The following is a 20,435-nucleotide window of genomic DNA, read 5'->3' on the forward strand; positions in this document are numbered from 1 at the left end:
AGCAGACAATGCGAATTCCCATTCTGCATGGATGGATTTTTTCTGGCTGTCATCTCCAAGCCAGCCCAGCTGCAGATCCCAGGAATAATCTGCTCCTAGGTGCTTCATTATGACACCTAGGAAGAAGTCAGCAAGAAGTTAACAAAATATCTCAGGAGATCGAGGAAGATCAAGTGCAAAAATACCTGCTTCAGAGACTCATCAGCTTGCTGTGTCCTGCAGTACACCCAGAGGCAGCAAACCATGTCAAGCACACAAGAAGAGTTCAAAGCACGCAAGAGCTCAAGTGATCTGCAGAAGAAAATCAATTTAGACAAACCTGTGGTAAGTAGCCACATGAGATTTGCAAAGATCAGCACCTCAATCATAGAATCATGTAATGGTTTGCGCTGGAAGGGACCTCAAAGCCCATCCAGTTCCACCCCTGCCATGGGCAGGGACACCTCCCACTGGATCAGAGGCTCCAAGCCCCATCCAACCTGGCCTTGAACCCCTCCAGGGATGGGGCAGCCACCCCTGCTCTGGGCAACCTGGGCCAGGGCCTCCCCACCCTCACAGCAAAACATTTCTACCTAAGATCTCATCTCAATCTCCCCTCCTGCAGCTCAAAACTGTCCCCCCTCATCCTGTCCCTGCCCTCCCTGATCCAGAGCCCCTCCCCAGCTTTCCTGGAGCCCCTTTCAGCACTGGAAGCTGCTCTAAGTTCTCTCTGCAACCTTCTCTTCTCCAGGCTGAACAACCCCAACTCTCTCAGCCTGTCCTCACACAGAAGGTTCTCCAGCCTTCAGATCATCTCCATGGCCTCCTCTGGAATCACTCCAACAGCTCCATGTCCTTCCGTGCTGAGGACATCAGGAAAAAACTCTTCACTGAAAGGGTTCTCAAGCACAGGAACAGCTCCCCAAGGAGGTGATTGAGGCACCATTCCTGGAGATGTTTAAAAGACAGACAGATGAAGTGCTTAGGGAAATGATTTAGTAGCAGACAGGTACAGTAGGAGTTGATGATCTCAAAGGTCTTTTCCAACCTAGGGATTCTATGATACCCATGTCCATTACTTCACTAGAATCCATACTCCCACTGTAGAAAGCAGAGAGAAACCTGCATTATCTTGTTTCAAACTGGACAGAAAGAAGCGGGATTCTCATTTTTCCTTAGCTGTTCATAAGATGAAATACTGACACTTTCCTGCAGGACATAAACCTTCCTGAAATCTTGCTAAGGGTTCTGGACTGACAGACAGCAATCCTCAGAGAAATTTCCACAGAGGCTACATTGGAACGTAGAAAAGCCTGTTGATGCTATAATAATGGGATGTCCAATCACATGCAGAACCTTGCACAATGGTGAGCCCAGGGCACCGCGCACCACTCTGACACACACAACTGAAGAAGAGTGAAGAAGGACAAGTGTTTACATTGCTTTTAGAATCATAGAATCACTAGGTTGGAAAAGACCCACTGGATCATCGAGTCCAACCATTCCCATCAATCACTAAACCATGTTCCTCAGCACCTCATCCACCCGTCCCTTAAACACCTTCAGGGAAGGTGACTCAACCCCCTCCCTGGGCAGCCTCTGCCAGTGACCAATGGCCCTTCCTATGAAAAATGTTTTCCTAATGTCCAGCCTGAACCTCCCCTGGCAGAGCTTGAGGCCATTCCCTCTCATCCTGTCCCCTGTCACTTGGGAGAAGAGCCCAGCTCCCTCCTCTCCACAACCTCCTTTCAGGGAGTTGTAGAGAGCAATGAGGTCTCCCCTCAGCCTCCTCTTCTCCAGGCTAAACACTCCCAGCTCTCTCAGCCGCTCCTCTTGTTCTCCAGCCCCCTCACCAGCTTCGTTGCTCTTTTGTGACCGTGAAGACCATTCCTTCCACTTTACCTCCCTCCTGCCCTAAGCGAACTGTGCAGCCCGTGCTCAGCTCTGGCTGCTGCAGCAGCCCCACAATCAGCACCTGTGCTAGCAAGTGGAAAGCAAATTCAGGTATAGCTACACCTTTGTCTTTCCAGCAGATACATCTAGTTGCTTGAGGCAAAACCACCTCAGCCCACATCTCTCTCATCACTGAGCAGCAACAGCCGGAGACAAAAACTCTCATCTCTTGGCTGGCGTCCTTTGTCACCTTGGCGTGTGCTGGCAGACGGGAGCCACCCTGGGCAGGTGGGGGGCTGTTTGAGAGTGCAGCCTCCCTGCTGTAGCTCACATGGAGCTGGAACGAGCCATCGCTTCCCCAGCGCCCTCATCCATTGCTTTTCCTGCCAGCATTAAAACTGTCAGACTGGCATTTTCAGCATGAGTCTGCCAAGACGAACTTGAACTCCACACACATCTGTCTTCTTCACATCAGCGTGAATCTTCTTTCACTGCTTCCAGGGCTGTTAATCCTTCTCCTCTGAGACTGCACCAGGATAGTCCTTTCTTCTCGAGGATAATCGGACTGTCAAACAGGATGCCAGAAAGGCAGAACAGCTCCTTTAATTTCCCTTCCTTCTTTATAATCAGGCATTCAGCCGCACTGGAGCAGAAAAAGGACAGATGAGAGTTCAAGGATGATTCTGGCAGTTTTTTAACAGCGTTCATAGGTGATGGTTAATCAGAAATCCATTTTGGATCTTACAAGTAAGAGGAATCCTAAAGATTATGGCCTAAAGCTCCACCAGGGGAGGTTTAGGCTGGACATTAGGAAAAAAAATTCACAGAAAGGGTCACTGGGCACTGGCAGAGGCTGCCCAGGGAGGGGGTTGAGTCACCTTCCCTGGAGGGGTTTAAGGGATGGGTGGACGAGGTGCTGAGGGACATGGGTTAGTGATTGATGGGAATGGTTGGACTTGATGATCCAGCAGGCGTCTTCCAACCTGGTGATTCTATGACTCTATAAAGGTAGCAAATGTTAAAGGAAGGAACCAGAGGGGGAGGAGAGAGAAAGAAGTATTCACTTGCAGTAAATGGCTAATCCATGGTGGCTTGGGCAACGAAAAATGAGGAACCCATAACGCATAAGGCAGCACCACAGGACAAACGTCAGAGGACCAGATGCTTATGGAAGGAGTCCCTTCAGCCATAAGACGTGTGTCCCACTAGGACCATAAATCATCAGAGGAGACTGGAGTATATAAAACCAGTCACACACCTGCATCACTGCAGTGCCTCACGATGGCTACGCAGGAGCACAGCAGTGCCCAGTACAGCAGGGGCACACACCTTCTGTTGCCTTTGGAACTAGAGAGTATGGCCAGCAGGAGCTGGGAAGTGATTGTGCCCCTGGACCTGGCACTGGAGAGGCCACACCTCGAATCCTGGGTTCAGTTCTGGCCCCCTCACTACAAGAAAGACCTTGAGGAGCTGGAGCGCATCCAGAGAAGGGAACGGAGCTGGAGATCAAGGGTTATGAGGAACGGCTGAGGGACCTGGGGTTGCTTAGTCTGGAGAAAAGGAGGCTGAAGGGAGACCTCATCACCGTCTATAACTGCCTGAAAGGAGGTCATAGTGAGGTAAGTGCTGGTCTCTTCTCCCAAGTAACAAGCAACAGGATGAGAGGGAATAGCCTCAAGAGGCACCAGGGCAAGTTCAGATTAGACAGTAGGAAAAAATCCTTCACCGAAAGGGTTCTCGGGCACTGGAACAGCTGCCCAGGGAGGTGGTGGAGTCACCAGCCCTGGGGGGTTTTAGAAGACAGGCAGATAAGGTGCTCAGGGATCTGGTTTAGTAGTGGACAGGTACAGTCGGACTCCATGATCTCAAAGGTCTTTTCCAACCAAACGATTCCATGATTCTGTGATTCTAGAAGAAAGAAGTTATTAATATTTCCTGCTACGCTTGCCTTTCCCCCTTCATCTACACTGCACATACACATGCAAATGAAATGCAGCCACTTCTGTGAAACACAGAGCACACGGAGACCATGTAAGACTCCCAAACTAGATCTATCAAACACCTATTTCTACAGAAAGTGAAAGACCATAATTTACTATCTCACCTGAAAAACAATTTTCAGCACTATAAGGCTGCTGGCAGGGAATTGTCTTGCTGGTTTATTGGTAAATCACAAGAGAGAGCATCTTCAGCCGAAGCCTCAATGCCAAGCAATGATTTCTACACAATCCTGTGCTCACAGCCTTGGAAAATTGCCTGAGTGTCCCAGCACAATGAAATAAGATAAAGCGAGAGTGATTACAGTAACGAGTAATAACAAGGCCTGGAAAGGACTGCCTGCTTGCAGACAAATGTGATATTTGCAGTAATTAATAAATGTGACTCGAGAGAAAGGAACTGAGAGTGAAGTAGGCACAAACAGGGTACAGATCAGAACTGACACAGTTTAAAGCTTCCAATTCCGATTTAAAAGTTCGGCACTTTGGGGTTTTTTGATTTATTTTAAAGCTGAACCACCCCAGCACCCTGATCTGGGCTCAGCTTTTCAGAGGATCACAGAATCACAAAATGTCCTGAGTTGGAAGGGACCCACAAGGACCATCAAGTCCAACTGCTGTCCCTGCACAGGACACCCCAACATTCACACCGTGGGGCTGAGGGCCAAATGCTGCTGGAATGTTGCTGGGGGCCATGACTGCTTCCCTGGGAGCTGTTCCAGGGCTCCATCACCCTCCAGGGGAAAAACCTTTTCCTGATGTCCAACCTAACCCTCTCCTGGCACATCTTCCTGCCATTCCCTTGGGTCCTGCCATTAGTGGCCAGGGAGAAGAGCTCAGCGCGTGTTCCTCCTCCTCCACTAGTGAGGAAGCTGCAGAGCATGATGAGGTCTCCCCTCAGTCTCCTCTACTCCAGAATGAACAGAACAAATGCCTTCAGCTGCTCCTTACACGGCTTCTCCTCTAAACCCTTCACCATCTCAACAGCTTTAGATCCTTTTTACACAGTGGCACCATCTCACCAGAGGTGAGCAGGATCTGGGGTTAGACTTTGCAGATCAAACCTATCCCAACTCTAACCAATGGCATTTGGTCTGACAAAAGTCACCTCTGCCTCTACAGGAGAAAACATTCATTGCAGGGCAAGGTTAGATTGAATCCTCATTCAGAAAAATAATTTCATAGAATCACAGAATAGTTTGAGTTGGAAAGGCCCTCAAAGCCCATCCAGTTCCACCCCTGCCATGGGCAGGGACACCTCCCACTGGATCAGGGGCTCCAAGCCCCATCCAGCCTGGCCTTGAACCCCTCCAGGGATGGGGCAGCCACCCCTGCTCTGGGCAACCTGGGCCAGGGCCTCAACACTCTCACTCATAGTGAAGAAATTCTCCCTGTCCAGTCTAAATATGCCCCTCTCCAATTTATACCCATTGCCCTTGTCCTGTTACCACAAGCCTTTGTAAACAGCCCCTCTTCCCCAGCCTTCCTGGAGCCCCTTTTAGGACTGGAAGCTGCTCTAAGGTCTCCTCAGAGCCTTCTCTTCTCCAGGCTGAACAACCCCAACTCAGCCTGTCCTCCTACAGGAGCTGCTCCAGCCCTCGGGTCATCTTCTGATAACAACTCCTCTCTGAAGCAGCAAGAATCCAAAGGAGCAGTCTGAGTCCACTTTTCCATTTTCATTGTTAGGGCAGTTTTGGGAGATCCATGTTCATCACCAGTCCCTGCAGGGCCTGTAACCAGATGTATGTGGGAGAATGAAATGCAGTACTGGCTCCAAGGGGCATTCCTGAACTTTATTTTTAATTATTACAATTCACCTAAGAACTTTAACCATGCCAAATGCATTCCTGGGACAGACAGCACTTAAACTGTCCTCACAAAGAAATTCCTTGCTCTTCAAAGTCTTGTAAGTAAAGAAATAAGGGAGGAATGAGAAGTGATCTTTCAAGACCACAGCAGTTCAGCAACATGACTGGGGTGCAAAGCTGTTTTTTGGCTCCCAGGCTCCATCAGCCAGAGCAAAGGAAAGCAGCACAGATATTCTAACTCATGTCATAGAATCATAGAATCATTAGTTTGGATAAGACCCACTGGATCATCGAGTCCAACCATTCCTATCAATCACTAAACCATGTCCCTCAGCACCTCGTCCACCCTTCCCTTAAACCCCTCCAGGGAAGGTGACTCAACCCCCTCCCTGGGCAGCCTCTGCCAGTGCCCAATGACCCTTTCCATGAAAATTTTCTTCCTTATGTCCAGCTTAAACCTCCCCTGGTGGAGCTTGAGGCCATTCCCTCTTGTCCTGTCGACTAAACATACATTGTCCAGCTCACTCGCTTCAGTATCAGGCAGTGAAACTCAGTGTACACCAAAATAAACTCCAACCCTAACATGCCTAGGCACACAGCAACGAGAGATCACAGAACAGTTTGGGACAGAGGGGACCTCAAAGCCCATCCAGTTCCAGCCCCCTGATGGCTTTGTTTTTTGTCCTTCTTTCCAGACATGGCCAATAAAAGTAATTCCAAGGTGCCCAGTGGGTGCAGAGATACGATACGCCAGCACTCAGGACAACCTCAGCAGTCCCAAGGTGGGATCAGACTCATCCAAATACACAGACAAGATGATCTTGTTAAATAATTGAAGTGGTATTAAGATCAGGCCTCTCACATTTAGTGCTTTTCAACTCTCCTGCCACTTACTTCATTGCTCTTTGCAGAGAAATTACACTTTTCCAGTTTTAGCATCTCTCCTGCTCTGTGCCGCTGCCTCCCCACGGCTTCTCCAGCCCTGTCGACCTCCGCTCTGCAGCCGGTAAGATCACGGCTTGTTTCCATGGAGACCAGGGTAAAGTGATAAATAAATGTCACTGGGAATAGCAAGCGCTCACCTTGTGTCACCAGGATAAAATCAGAAGGGGAATCATGGCCAGGTTGTGCAGTTACAGGAAGAGGACAGGAGAGCTGCCCAGGCCCTTCTTTTCCCCACATCACCCATGGCGAGGTGTGCAGTGCTGGCTCCCCGCAGCCTCAGCATCCCCGGCTGGGGGGATGAGCGAGCCCCAGCCCACAGATTGTCCGTCACCACAGCTGCCTGTCGAGAAACCAGCGTGTTGCGTTGCCCAGAGCAGTGGTGGCTGCCCCATCCCTGGAGGGGTTCAAGGCCAGGTTGGATGGGGCTTGGAGCCCCTGACCCAGTGGGAGGTGTCCCTGCCCATGGCAGGGGTGGAACTGAGCCCCTCCCCAGCTTTCCTGGAGCCCCTTTCAGGACTGGAGGCTGTCTCCCCACAGCCTTCTTGTCTCCAGGCTGAACAACCCCAACTCTCCCACCCTGGCCTCATATGGGATCATCTCATGTTGAGCTTCTCATCTCCCAGTTCCCCAAGTCCTTCTCCTCAAGGCTGCTCTTAATCCATTCTCCATCCAGCCTGGATATGTGCTTGCGATTGCCCCAACCTTGCACTTGGCCTTGTTGAACTGAATGAGTTTAGCACTTGCTTTTGAAATTTTGGCCCTAAAATGTAAATTCAAAGAGTCCATCAGCTCCTCTTTAAAAATCTAAAATCTAGGATGCTCAAAAGAGCAACTGATTTGTTCTTCAGCTTACACAGAAGACACTACAGCAAGTGTCCATCTGATAGAGTACATCGTGGCAAGCGGTTGGGATCAAATGTAGATTCAATGGACATCATCCCCATGGGAAAATCCCACAGCGTTCAGTAAGAAATACAAACCTACCTACTGTTTTAAATTACGCTCAGGAGTCCTGTGCCAGATGAGATTCATGCCAGCTTTCTACCTCAACCATCTCACACGAAAATGTCCCACGCGCTCCTGGTGGAGGTAAGACAAGGCAGCTGTAAACATGCCCAGAGGCTGCACGTCCACATCGTCCCACTGAAAAGAAAGAACAGAGAAAGAAATTGGGACTAATTAGCACTGTAATGTATCTGAGGCTTGATTGAGTGTCACTTGACAGCCACAGGCAGCAGAGATATGAAGAAAAATGGAACCCATTTGTGGTTCAGTATTTATTAGCATTTCGATAATACGACCCATCCATCATATACAAGGCGTGTTTCAAAAGTACCAGCACTCCTGCGTCCCGAGCACCCAGAACCCTTGTAAATTGCCTTCTTCGGATCTTGCTGAGAATAAAACACATTCATCTGGCTGCAGCTGCTGAGGGAAAAGGGTTTTGCTTTGTGATGGAAATAAAGACAGATGATACAAGGAAATCATAGGACTAAGAGGCTGGAGATGAAGACAGAAGGAACCCACTCCTTCCCACTGCTGTCCATCTGAGGTTTACAAGCCACCAAGCACAGCCATAGGATTAAATTCTTCATGATGATGGTGGTGAGGCACCAGAACAGGTTTCCCAGGGACGCTGTGTCTGCCCCATCCCTGGAGGTGTTCAAGGCCAGGTTGGATGGGGCTTGGAGCCCCTGATCCAGTGGGAGGTGTCCCTGCCCATGGCAGGGGGTGGGACTGAGTGACCTTTAAGGTCCCTTCCAACCCAAACCATTCCATGATTCTATGATCATGAAAATAAAATCCCAGTTAACATTAACAGGGATGATCTGAAAGCATCTAAAAACCTTCAGTGAAGTACGATGCTCCAAGGCCCAGCTGTTATTTAGTGAGGCAGAAAGAGGGAACCCTGTGACTAGGGAAGAGGACACACAGAGGTTCCAGAAGGAAAAACATTAAAAGCAATAGTAAAGAAGTTTGATTGCTCTTCTTTTTTTCCAGAAGATAAGTAACTTGGTCAGACCTGTCTAAATCTGGTGCAGTCCACACAGATCTGTTTCCAGATGTTGCAGCCAACCACTCCAGACAAAGCTGGAATAAGCCCTGTCCATGCTGTTTCAAGCACAGTTCAATTTCTAGAGGGTCATCACTCCGCAAAGAACAGGCTCTTGTATCATTTACTGCTTCGTGTAGGAGAACAGCAGAGATTCAGAGCTTCACTGCAACCTTGGAAAGCAGAGAATCATTGAATAGTTTGGGTTGGAAGGGACCTTAAAGATCACTCAGTCCCACCCCCTGCCATGGGCAGGGACACCTCTCACTGGATCAGGGGCTCCAAGCCCCATCCAACCTGGCCTTGAACCCCTCCAGGGATGGGGCAGCCACCACTGCTCTGGACAGCCTGTTCCAGGGCCTCCCCACCCTCGTGGTGAAGAAATTCCTCCTTATATCTAGTCTAAATCTGCCCCTCTCCAGTTTATACCCATTGCCCCTCATCCTGTCACTAGAAGCCCTGGTGTTCTCTGTTTTCACATTTATTCCCCAGACACTCCAGGACAGGACTCCCAAAAATCTCATCAGTTTTTGACTCAACAAAACCCTCAGTAAGTGGCTGAAAATACAGATATAGAAAAATTAAATGTACACTTCAGCACTTCGACAAATCAAGGCATATAAAAATTAAGCACCAAACATATCTTTTCACGGAGATTGCTACTCTGCTAAAGTTTTAATGAGTTTTGACGTTTCAGCCCACTTCAGCATGGGAGATGCATTAGAAATTCTTACATAATTCCCACAAAAATAACTTATTGCCTACCTTTATTTAGGAAAACCTAAGTAGTTGTCGCCTTGCAAATGGTCAGGCTGCTTAGTATTTCAGCAGCTGTTAAAGCAGCCAAAAACAAACAAGAGAAAACAAATCACAATTACAGGCTGGGCAGAAAATTGTTTGGGAGCAGCCCTGAGAAGGACTTGGGGCGCTGGGGGTAAGAAGCTCAACAGAACCAGCAATATACGCTCACAGCCCAGAAACCACCCATGTCAGGGGCTGCATCCAGAGCAGTGGGAGCAGCAGGGACGGGGAGGGGATTCTGTCCCACTGTTCCACACTGGTGAGACCAAACCTGGAGTCTTGTGTCCAGTTCTGGAGTCCTCAGCACAGGAAGGACATGGAACTGTTGGAGCGAGGCCAGAACAGACCACGGAGATGATCCAAGGGCTGGAGAACCTCCTGTACAAGGACAGGCTGAGAGAGTTGGGGTTGTTCAGCCTGCAGAAGAGAAGGTTGCAGAGAGAACTTAGAGCAGCTTCCAGTGCTGAAAGGGGCTCCAGGAAAGCTGGGGAGGGGCTCTGGATCAGGGAGGGCAGGGATAGTGTGAGGGGAAATGGTTTTGAGCTGCAAGAGGGGAGATTGAGATGAGATCTTAGAGAGAAATGTTTTGGTGTGAGGATGGGGAGGCCCTGGCCCAGGTTGCCCAGAGCAGGGGTGGCTGGAGGTGTTCAAGGCCAGGTTGGATGGGGCTTGGAGCCCCTGATCCAGTGGGAGGTGTCCCTGGCCATGGCAGGGGTGGGACTGGATGGGCTTTGAGGTCCTTTCCAGCTCCAACCGTTTTGTGATTCTGTGAATGCTGTGTCTTTGCTCTAAGGGTCTGGACACTGGAGGGGAATGAAAACATTTCAATGATGAATGCTGATCCTTGAAGCCCACACTCAATAGGATGGTGGGAACAGATAAGGCCCAATGTGATTGTCTACACTTGTCATAAATAATAGACCACCTGTAACAGCGCGGCAGAGATACTCTCTTCTCTTGCTGTTGTCCTGCACCATTCTGTTCCTGCCTGCCATTATAAGAATAACGGAGCCAAACTCAGTGGCAAACTTTTATATCCTATTGGCTCCTGGATAAAATGCTGTTTGAGACTTGGCAGCCTTTGATCTTGAAACTCTAAGTATGTGAGTGTAGGTCTGCTAGAACACAAACTGAGCCTGACAGCAAAAGGCTTTCTCAGGGGAGAAACAACTCTCCTGTTGCTCAGCAGCTGCACCTCATGTCAGTTGGCTGTAAAAAAATCCACAACGAAGATGGAACAGTGAGGAGAAGGCTGACTGATTCCTTCAGTCTTTTCCACAAACATGTGCAAACACAATGTCACCAAAAATAGGAAGTATACTCAAAGAAATATGAGGAATGAAACACACACGGGTACACAGGAACACAGGGATAGCAAAGGGAAAAGATATAGAGGTACCAATACAGCCATTCCACTGCAATTTACAGCCTCCTTGCCTGGGGAAGAGGAGCAGGTGCTGAGCTCTTCTTTCTGGCAACCAAGGACAGGACCCGAGGGAATGTCAGGAAGATGTGCCAGGGGAGGGTTAGGTTGGACATCAGGAAAAGGTTCCTCATGCAGAGGGTGGTGGAGCCCTGGAACAGCTCCCAGGGAAGCAGACACAGCACTGAGCCTGACAATATTCCAGTAGCATTTGGCCGAGGCCCTCAGCCCCACGGTGTGAATGTTGGGGTGTCCTGTGCAGGGACAGGAGTGGGACTCGACGTTCATAGTGGGTCCCTTCCAACTCAAGACATTCTGTGATATCCAAGGCTAACGTCTGATCCTCTGTTCCTGCCTCAGCCACTCCACACTACAGCACAACACAGGATTAAGACAAAGAGGGTTCAATGGCATTTCACATGCTGTGCTGGAACCCCTCCTCTGCTCTGTCATGAAACTGATAGCTGGACTTTTCTTAAAGCCAGAAAACCTCTATAAAACCCAAGCAGCCGGTGAAGCAGCTGAACCAGATGAATGACTAACAACATGCCCATTGCCAGGGACAGCAAATACCAGAGTGGGTACGTGGGAATGAGAGATGAGTGCTCTTTTCCGTTCTAACTACTCCTGAAAGCTCAATAAATTATCCATGGCAGCAGCAAGGTGTCACACAACCGTGGTGACTGGAATAGGCAGGGAAAAGCGTGTCCGGTGCCTGGTGGGTCAGAGCGCATGAGGAGAGATGGTTGTGGTGCCTTGGCTGTTTCAGCTGATGCCCTACCTTCCTCCTGCCTTACCCCTTGCTTTGGCTCTTTCTGAAGATATTTCTGCATTGTTGCTGCTTCTGGCTCAAGCCTCTGCCTTCTGCTTTGGTGATGACAGCCTTCAGATCCACACCTTGGCTCCACAGCCTCCCCACCTGCCCCTGGCTCTGCACCAGCAGCCACCCACACCTCCGCGAGCACAGAGCATGTGTCTTGGTGTGACAAGTCCTACAGGATGGGTGAAGCGCAGAGGGGAGGCAAAACTCGCAGGGCTGCTATCGCCGAAGGGCTTGATTTGTGCAAGACAGAGCAGGAAAAAGAGCATGTATATCTAAAGCGCTTTCGTTTGAGACTGCTACAGCCTGTCTTGGCCCCCACACTGCCCACCCACAAGCTGCTTGACTTGCAGGTCCCACAGGCTACGGCTGCCGGCACAGCTACAGTGCAAGATGAGCCCAAGCATCACTTTTGCTCCTTGATCCACTGTTGTGCCCTTCCTGAAGAGCCCAAAGTCTCAGGCTCAGCCCAGGCTGCATGAAAAGGCCACGAGGGCTGGTGCAATCCATCATGTTCATGGAATCACTGAGGTTGGAAAAGCCCTCTCAGCTCATCCAGTCCAACCATCAGCCAAACCCCACTGTGTCTGCTAAATCATGTCCCCAGGTGCCACAGCCGCGCTGGTTTTGAACCCCTCCACAGACAGAGACTCCCCCACTGCACTGGGAAGCCTCTACCAGGGCTTCACCACTCTGTCAGTGAAGGTGTTTTCCCTGATATCCAATCTAAACCACCCTGGACAAGTTGAAGGCTGTTTCTTCTCATCCTACCGCTGGTTACGTGGGAGAAGAGCTCGGCACCCAGCTTGCTCCAGCCTACTTTCTGGGAGCTGCAGAGAACGATGAGGTCTCAAAAGGAGAACCTGCTGCACCAACGCCAGGCTCATTATACACATCCTCCTTCTGTTTTGATTCCTATTCAGTGGGAGTTACAGATTATTGTTTCAAGGAAGGCTAATGGTTCTTCCTGAATCATTGTCTTTTCACTGGTGCACAAGCAGAAACAAACTTCATAGAAATGAGGCCATGAAAAGAAGCATGAAAAGCTCCATTAGGGAATGCAGAAGCCATTGAAGCTCTTCAAGACTAACAGCATTTTTATGGAGATTTAGCTGCCCGCCTTCCTGCTGATGCTTCCAATAGAAAACTGCTGTAACTTGACTTAAAATTTAATGAAGCTACTTCTACGTATAAAGTTAACCAACCACTTAATTAGTTTCCTAGTCAGTCTCTTTTTGAAAAGGGAAAGAGGGGGAGGCATTCATGTTCACTTGCCTCACAATGAAACCCTGTTTCTTTTAAAGGAGGGATTGATACTTTGCTGCCTAATCACAGGGAATAGACCTGGTGGCTCTGTATGGAAGCACGCTGTCCTCGAAAAGAAATGTAGTGCTCATCAAAACCATCTTGGATGTTAAATTGCTTCCCTGAGCATCTCATTTCATACCTAACAGCTGCTTGCATCATGGGCAGACAGAGCATCCTCTTGCAGCTCAGCACATTCCTTCCAGGGATGAAGAGACACCTCACCTGGAGCCCTGTGTCCAGTTCTGGAGTCCTCAGCACAGGAAGGACATGGAGCTGGTGGAGCGAGTGCAGAGGAGGCCACGGAGATGATTCGAGGGCTGGAGAACCTCCCGTACAAGGACAGCCTGGGAGAGTTGGGGTTGTTCAGCCTGGAGAAGAGAAGGATGCAGGGAGACCTTAGAGCAGCTTCCAGTGCTGAAAGGGGCTCCAGGAAAGCTGGGGAAAGGCTGATCGGGGAGTGCAGGGATAGGACTAGGAGAAACAGTTTTCAGGTACAAGAAGGGAGATTGAGATGAGATCTTGGGAAGAAATATTTTGCTGTGAGGGGGGAGGGGACCAGGTTTCCCAGAGAAGTGGTGGCTGCCCCATCCCTAGAGGTGTTCAAGGCCAGGTTGTAGTGGAACACCTCCCATGTAGTGGGAGGTGTTCCTGCCACCTTCCTTCATCATCCCACTACATTCTGTACCTCTACTGGATCATGAGAGCTTCCAAATGCACGGACAGGAGATAAGAAGCAAGGGATCATAGAATCATGGAATGATTTGAGTTGGAATGGACCTCAAAGCCCATCCAGTCCCACCCCCTGCCATGGGCAGGGACATCTCCCACTGGGTCAGGTTGCTCCAAGCCCCATCCAACCTGGCCTTGAACACCTGGGCAACCTGAGCCAGGGCCTCCCCACCCTCACACCAAAACATTTCTTCCCAACATCTCATCTCAGTCTCCCCTATTCCAGCTCAAAACCATTTCCCTCATCCTGTCCCTGCACTTCCTGACCCAGAGCCCCTCCCCAGCTTTCCTGGAGTCCCTTCCAGGACTAGAAGCTGCTCTAAGGTCACCTCACAGCCTTCTCTTCTCCAGGCTGAGCAACCCCCACTCCCTCAGCCTGTCAGGATATCTCATCTTGTAGGCAGCAATGGGTAACCAGACTCTTAAACCCAGATCCTACTGCTGAAAGGTCTCATACACTTCAAAATTCAGAGCTGTGATCTGGGATTAGTTTGACAAGAAGCAGGTTTTTTAAAATAAAAAGCACCCCAGTAGAGGCTGAGAGCCCATTATTTGCCTCAACCAGGCAGCCTAATCCTTCTGCTGAGCTTAGTGGAAGTACGTCTGACAGCAGAGCAAGAAGAGAATAATCAGATCCGAGTTTGGTTGAGATGTGAGTTACAAGCATGGCTATGTGGTGAAATGAGGATAGGATGTGGTGATAACACCCTGAAATTGTGATTAAATGCTAACGGCCTTCTCATATGCGTTGTGACTGCAGCCAAGCAGTGCCCAGGCCATGCTGGGCTTCTGCAACGGAGTAGCAGGAATGTTTTATATCCACAGCTGCCAAGAAACCTTATATTGCAAATAAAAATCAAAAGTTGCCTCTCCTCTTTCTACTGTCTTAGAACACCAGGTAACTTCTGCAAGAATTATGGAATCATAGAATAACCAGGTTGGAAGAGACCCACCGGATCATTGAGTCCAACCATTCCTATCAAAGCATACAGAAAAGTTTAACACACCTTTTGTGTCCTGACTTGTGCTAGCAAAGATAACAGATGGAGACGCCACATCCTTCCGTTTCCGTGTTTCTGTGCGGTGGCAGACGCGGTCAGGCAGAGGGCCCGATGCAGACATCTGTGTCGCTGCTCTGATAGGATCTGACAATATTAGCGAGATTCGGGAACCACTCATTGCAGTGAAAGATCAGCAACCACTTCGTTTTACTCTCAAAATCTGGCAGGAAATATTGTGTAAGTATTACGAGCGACACATCAGGATGAGAGGAGGGAAAGGAGAAAAAAGCAGGGGGAGAAGCTAGTTACAATCAACTGGAAACAATTCTCTTGGCTAGACTCATTATCAACACTGTGATCGGGCATTTCACCTACCACATAGTACCTGATCAACACTGAGATTCTGTTATTAACATATTGCCATCTCGTATCTATTAGTTCTCGTTAATGAGAGTATTTCTCCCTCAGTCTGCATCTTTTTCTCTTCTGTGGTTAGACGGGGCTCAAAGAGCAAGAGCTTCTTTCTAACTCCTTTTGACATCTCCGATAAGGTTTTCTGGGAGCCTAATGGTGTAGCCTATACATAGATTTAAAAGCAGGAAAATCACTAATGGGCTCCTGTGAGCAGTGGAGGTTCGGCTCTTTTTAAGGCTTTAAAGCTCCCCGCCGTGGATTGAGCCAGTTTGGTCTTCTGACACGGGAAAACTGTCAATCATCCCAGTCAGGGCTCTCACAGAGCTCGGCATTTCATAAGCCGCATGACCCAAACAGTCAAGATGCTGATCAGGAAGAGGCAACAAGTAGCTTAGATCTGTCTGGGTCATCAGGGATAGAGATGGGAGCCTACCCGCTCCCAGACAGCAGCTGTTTTATTCTCCTGCTCTTCACCTCCGCCCGAAAGGGAACGTATTGACAAAGGGAAACTTCAGCAAGAGTTTAATCAAAGCTGCAGACAAAAATGCTGCAAGTCTGTCCGTGTCTGTTAAAAGGCTGAGAAAACTTTCAGGTCTGTTTTCTGATAGTGGAAGCAGACATTATTCCAGATTCTGGATTCGTTATTAGGCTACAATGAAAGGCCCATCTCTACAAAGTGCAGAGCTGGGAAGAGAAGAGAATGTGCCCTGATAACGCTTCCATAAATTAGGTGTCCTTGCTCACCACTTGCTTTGTTACTCACACACGCCCTGCCTGCCTTTGGCTCTTCGCACACTGAGGATCCACCCAGCCCATTTCTCTTGTTTGTTTGCAGCGCTGCTTATCAAATGAAAGGCAAAGCTGTTTCTGATGGAGCATCTGTAAGGATCAAAGGGAGATGGTTGGGTTTTTAGGCTGGTGTCGGGAAGAAGATTATCCTCGCAAGCAAAGCTGCTTTGACACCTATTCCTACCCTTCAGCTGTGAGTGGTATTGACCAACACCACCAAAGAAGGAGGAGATCAGGCTTCCGATGCCATGGAGACTGAACAGCGGCTGGTCTCCACTTCAGCTTGGGACTGGTATGTATGACACAGGGAGAACAGAACTGCAGTTACTCTGAAGGACTTATTGGACTTGCTTTGTGGCAAAACAGAAGTAGAAGACCAGCCTCAGAGCAGCAGGTAGTGACCAAAGTCCCCAGTCCCATCTTGTCCTGTGTGGGAATTTCCTGCTCAGTGGATATTGGAGCCATTCTGACAAGAATGGTATTTTAAAATCCTGTTGCTTCTGATAGTCCTGGCAGGGAACGGAGCAAGAGAGGAAAGTAGAAAAATAAGAGGTAGTGACTTGAGTAATATACTAAAACTGCAAGCAAGTAACTGTAAGGAAATAAAAGCTGTAGCAACAACAACAAGAGGACAGGCTGAGAGAGCTGGGGTTGTTCAGCCTGGAGAAGAGAAGGCTGTGGGGAGACCTTAGAGCAGCTTCTAGTGCTGAAAGGGGCTCCAGGAAAGCTGGGGAGGGGCTCTGGATCAGGAAGTGCAGGGACAGGATGAGGGGGATCAATTTTGAGCTGGAATAGGGGAGACTGAGATAAGATGTTGGGAAGAAATGTTTTGGGGTGAGGGTGGGGAGTCCCTGGTCCAGGTTGCCCAGAGCAGTGGTGGCTGCCCCATCCCTGGAGGGGTTCAAGGCCAGGTTGGATGGGGATCACCCCAATGCAGCAGGAGGTGTCCCTGCCCATGGCAGGGTTGTTGGAACTGGATGATCTTTAAGGTCCCTTCCAACCCAAACTATTCTAGGATTCTGTATGTTCTGCATTCTGGTGTTCCCTGACAGAGCAGGTCACTGTAAGACAAAACAGGAGCAGCAAGTGACTGGCACATTCAGCTTGGGTGCTCTATTAAAAAAGTAAATTAATGCTACATAAAGCGGGCCATAATTTCTAACCTCGAGACAGGAGTCCTCAGGAAAAAGATGTGATCATGTAATTAAGCGGTGTATCACAATGCACACGGGCAAAGGGGATCATTAAATTCATAAAATCAGCCTCCATTCTGTTATTTTCTGGCTGCAGAGTTCTTCAATTTGCAGCCTTTGTAATATTAGTTTAATGTAACTATCTGTGCACAATAAAGAGCTTTCTTATTAGCTGGGACTTGTCTCTTCTCCCGCTCGCATGCCTGCCTGGATTGAGTCAGCACACAATGAGCCTCCTGCCTCCTGAAGCCACGCAATTATCTCAGGATCTTAAATTAAAAACAAGGGCTCTTGTAAACCTCGCCATCCTGTAGCAAGTGCGAGGAGGCAAATCCAGCAGTTTGTGCCTGAGAAGAGCCTGAAACAAGAGCTTTCAGAGATACCAAACGTCATATGTGTCCTAATAGAAAACTAATTATTCCAGCAACTCTCTCAACACCATCTCGTTAAGGGGCCCCGTCACCCCCAAAGGTAGTTATGGGAGTAGATACTTGAAGAAATCTTTCCAGTGACCCTCAGCGTTATCACTTCTGGTTCTGCTCAAGATAGATCTCCTCCATCTTCCTAGGAGGATAAATCAACCCAACACTCAGAGGTGCTGAGGTACCTGCCTTAATCCCCTGCTCTGCTGTCCTGAGTCTGGATTTCCAAGTACCGTCCACACCCCGGCTCCTTTGTCTTTGCCTCAAGCTCTGCAGGAACAAAGAAGGGGATAAACTACTGGAACTCCTGCACATGAGGGCTTATGAGAAAGACTGGGAGAAACTTTTTTTTGTAGGACCTGAAGCAATAGGATAAGGGATAATGTTTTTAAACTAAAAGGAGGAAAGGTTGAGACTAGAAATTAGGAAGAAGAGCTCAATGGCTCAATGTACAGATGGAGATCTGTGACAAGTGGTTTCTCTCAGGGGTCTCTACTGAAACCAGTGCTGTTCAATATCGTCATCAATTATATTGACAGTGAGATTGAGTGCACCCTTAGCAAGCTTGCAGATGACACCAAGCTGAGTGGTGCAGTTGCCACAGCAGAAGGACAGGATGCCATCCAGAGGGACCTGGACAAGTTGGAGAAGTGGGCCTATGCGAATCTCTTGAGGTTCAACAAGGCTAAGGCCAAGATCCTGCACCTCAGTTGGGACAATCCCTGATTTCAATAGAGGATGGGGGATTATGTGATTGAGAGCAGCCCTGCAGAGAAGGACTTGGGGGGCTGACTGATGAGAAGCTCAACATGAGCTGACAATGGGCTGCAAAGAAGCTCAGAGGGCCAACTGCGTCCTGGGCTGCATCAAGAGAAGCGTGGCCAGCAGGGTGAGGGAGGGGATTCTGCCCCTCTATTTGTCTCTTGTGAGACCTCATCTGGAGTATAGTGTCCAGTTCTGGAATCCTCAACATCAGAAGGAGAAGTAGCTGTTAAAACGGGTCCAGAGGAGGCTACAAGGATGATCTGAGGGCTGAAGCACCTCCCAGCCGAGGACAGGCAGAGAGAGTTGGAGTTGTTCAGCCTGGAGAACAGAAGAGTCTGAGAAGAACTTATAGTGACCTTCCAGTACTGAAGGGGGCTTCAGGAAAGCAGGGAAGGTACTTTTTAAAAAGGCTTGGAGTGATAGGACAAGGGGCTTTAAATTGGAGACAGGCAGATTTAGACTAGACATAAGGAGGAATTTCTTCACTATGAGGGTGGGGAGGCCCTGGCCCAGGTTTCCCAGAGCAGTGGTGGCTGCCACATCCCTGGAGAGGTTCAAGGCCAGGCTGGATGGGACTTGGAGCCCCTGATCCAGTGAGAAGTGTCCCTGTGTATGGCAGGGGGATTATAACTGGATGATCTTTAAGGTCCCTTTCAATTCAAACCATTCTATCAAGAAATGTTTTCCTGTGACGGTGGTGGGGCACTGGCAAGAGAAGTTGTGGCTGCCCCATCCCTGTAGGTGTTCACAGCTAAGTTGATGGGGTTCTGAGCAACCTGATCTGTTTGAAGACATCCCTGCTCACTGCACGGGTGCTGGACCAGATGACCTTCATGATTCCTTCCAACCCAAAGCATTCTATGATTCCATGAAGTGTGCCTATCTGGAAACGAGGACACTGCTAATTGCAGTGTGCTTTGGTAGCTCCTACCTCCCAGAGAGCCTTTGGGAGCATCAGAGCACACCACAGCACTGCACAGAGACAGGGGACAGCTCAGAGATGTGCAGCTATTTTTGAGCCTTCTCTCACATAGGAGCAGTTCACATTTATGGAATACAGAGCAGGAGATTTGTTAAAACCAAAGCATCTCTCCAGCTCTGCATATCCAGGACAAACCCGAGGTGAATGATGCCATTTAACTTCCTTCCAGAGCCATTTTAACGGCAGTCAGAGGAAACATTTCCTACAGAAACAGTTCATATCAAATTTATAAGCCTTCCCCTGGGGAGGAAACATCCATTTCCCTTTCTACCTGTCATTCTTCTTCATTTATTCAATCAGTAAGGCGCAAAATTTGGCAGGCCTTAAGTGAAAAAAAATGTGCTGTTCCTATCAAAGAAAGCCTGGATGGATTTTAAACTATCAAACGTAGAACCTAGATTCAGTTAATGGGAATAAAAATAAATAGAAATAGAATCTATATGTAAATGAACATTACCTCACCCCTGGCATTTAAGCTCATTTTCAAATACAGAATTAGAAATAGCTTTAACTTGCTGGCACTTGCTGTGTGTTTACATGGAGAGAGACTCTTTAGGGGACACAGGTCTGAACCTTTCAGCTCCAGCTTCTGTGCCTCAAACAAGCCACAGCTGGAGATTCTTTTTGGACAGGAAAGGAGTCGCAGAATCCCGTGGCTGGAAAAGATCTTTGAGATTGAGTCCAACTGCTCCCGTCCACCACTAAACCAGATCCCTGAGTACCTTGTCTGCCCAGCTTTTAAACCCCTCCAAGGGTGGGGACCCCAGCACTGCTCTGAGCAGCTGTTCCAGTGCCTGAGAACCCTTTTGATGAAGGAATTTTTCCTGACATGTAATCTGAACCTGCCCTGGTGCAACTTGAGGCCATGGTTACCACCATGCATTGATATCATGAAGTCCCATCAGCTGAGTGCCACTTCCCTGGAGGACCACAGAGTGGAACAATAGCCAAGAGGTGGTGAGATAACTTCTGCTTGATCAGGCACGGAGTATCTTGCCACCATGCCCTGTCTTCAGGGCTCATTCCTCGCTTAGCTTGCCTCTCTACACCCTGAAAGTTCTTCCTCTCTTACCTCAGGAGATCAGCATTCACAGCCCTGTGATGTTTTCCTCT

The sequence above is a fragment of the Phaenicophaeus curvirostris genome, chromosome 13 (genome assembly GCF_032191515.1).
Source record: "Phaenicophaeus curvirostris isolate KB17595 chromosome 13, BPBGC_Pcur_1.0, whole genome shotgun sequence".
In the NCBI taxonomy this organism is placed as follows: Eukaryota; Metazoa; Chordata; class Aves; order Cuculiformes; family Cuculidae; genus Phaenicophaeus; species Phaenicophaeus curvirostris.